The 2,027-nt window shown below is 41.8% G+C and overlaps 1 protein-coding gene across 1 annotated transcript in view; it reads left to right on the top strand.

Moving 5' to 3' along the window:
- Positions 1–1,174: 1,174 nt before the first annotated feature.
- The window catches only part of RASSF6 (Ras association domain family member 6), a 49,040-nt gene continuing 48,187 nt past the window's right edge, over positions 1,175–2,027 (top strand). Inside the window, exon 1 of the mRNA XM_011360621.2 lies at positions 1,175–1,287. The gene's annotated coding sequence lies outside the window, so the exon portion shown is untranslated. The remainder of the gene's footprint in view (positions 1,288–2,027) is intronic.

The following is a 2,027-nucleotide window of genomic DNA, read 5'->3' as shown; positions in this document are numbered from 1 at the left end:
AACATATAGAACACTTAAAATACTATATCTATTGAACATCTAATCTGAAAATCTTTAGTGATGATCAGTCTGTGAATCTGATGCTTGAACACACAGGACACCAGAAATCAACTCTGCCTACTAAACTCATTGCAATAGTATTTAATTCCTTTAGAGGGCTCTAAGATTTATACTTGAAAAATAACCTTTAAAAAATTATCAACAAGACTGGGAAATTTGTGTGTGTGTGTGTGTGTGTGTGTGTGTGTAAATAAAAACATGAAATTGCAGGTAGTAAAGAAAAGCAAAATCTCCAAAATCTGAGGGTTTCTAAGTCTTAGGTGACTTCCTCCTTTCTTTTTCTTTCTTTCTTTTTTTGTTTTTTCTGTGTCAATGCCTTTATCCATTCTTTTCTTTAGAAACTGGGGTATAACTGACGTATGAAATTATATTAGTTTCAGGTGTGCAACATAATGATTTGATGGTTGTATATATTGCAAAATGATCACAACAGGTCTAGTTAACTTTTTGAAATTGGAGGTAGTAAGGAAAAGCAAAATCTCCAAATCCAATTCAATAGGTAACAACTAAATTGTTATTCATTTCCTCATTTATACTTTACTACAACGTTTTAACACTTTGATGTCTACCAAATTCTTCTGAGGAGCTTATAAAAAAAAATACAGATGCCAGTAGCCTACCCCAGACCTACTAGATCAGAGTCGCATAGGTGCCAAGGCCTACAGGTATATGGGTTTAGCAAGTTATATTAGGATTCTGGTGTGCCCTGAGGTCTGAGAAGCACTGTCTTGAGTGAAAAGGTGCTGGCGGGCAAAAGAGGTGGTGGTGGGGAACAGGAAAAGAAAATCATGAAATTTCTAATTGAAAGAGAAAAATTTTAAAAGACAGGTGAAAAATGACATTCAGTCATAGTTGCTGTCATTTCTTACATAGAATATTTCTCTATAATCTAGATAGTAGAGATTAGAATCTGTCCAATTCAGTGGTTAAAATGTTATCCAGAATGTCAATTCACTTCTCCTCAAGATATGTGACAAGGAGCAAAGGAGTGTTCCTATCAGCTGCTCTTAAGAAAGAAAGTAAACACTCCCAACATGCACTGAGGCGCAGGGAGTGGCTCAGGTTTCTGACACTTCCCTGCGGTGGCAAAAAGGAGTAATAATTAACAGCTTCTTGTGCTTGATGACCCCGCGTGTGGAGGGGCACTGCCAGGAGCAGAGCCCCAGCCTCGGTCAGGTGAGCCGCGTGTGCCCCTCCTCCCACACTTGGCACAGACCTCCGAGACAGGTGAGTGAGCACTGACTTTCAGACAATCAGTTTGTGACCAAGCAGGGGGACAAACTCTCCGAAGCAAGTTCAGTCCAACAACTACGGTAAAAAGGCTCCTTCTGCTGACAGTATGAATAACAGGTGAAAAGTGGGGATTGGATAAAGAACTCCTCTAACCCACTCCCCGAGGTCAAGTTGAGGACATGTTATTAGAAAGTAGAATCCATAAGCAGCCAAGCTGAGTGTGTACCTGTATCACAGCGGCCTGAAACCCGGACATTACTTTCCCTCTTGATTTTCTCACAGTACCTTTTCCTGACCAAGGTAAGCAAGTGGGAAGCGGGAAAAGGCGGGAAGGAGTCGGGGGAGGCAAGGGCCTGGAGGTTAGTATGGACGTAGCCCCTCCTCCCTTTTCCTCAAGGGAAATAGCTGAATGAGCACTTTACCTGGAATTGTGCTCACTCTTGCAAAGATACTAGGCTCCCGCATGACATCCTTCTTTCTCTGAGTGTTCTCATGGTTACGATATTGTACTGAATCAGCAGACACAAAAGGGCTTTTTAATTGATGGCTCAGATAAACATTTTTTGTTTCCACAAAGTGACAGAGACATTCCCCTCACCACCACCCCGCCCCCACCACTCCCCAAAATGAAAAGGATTTCTGATATAAGACCACACTAAAAAAGGCAGGAAGGGAGGGAGAGAGAAAGGGTGAGAGAGAGAAGGAGAGAAGGAGAGAGAGAGAGGGAGAGAGGG

This window comes from Pteropus vampyrus, unplaced genomic scaffold (genome assembly GCF_000151845.1).
Source record: "Pteropus vampyrus isolate Shadow unplaced genomic scaffold, Pvam_2.0 Scaffold56, whole genome shotgun sequence".
Lineage (NCBI taxonomy): Eukaryota > Metazoa > Chordata > Mammalia > Chiroptera > Pteropodidae > Pteropus > Pteropus vampyrus.
Note: the sequence above shows the minus strand (reverse complement) of the source record. Positions and strands in the feature narration are given on the sequence as shown.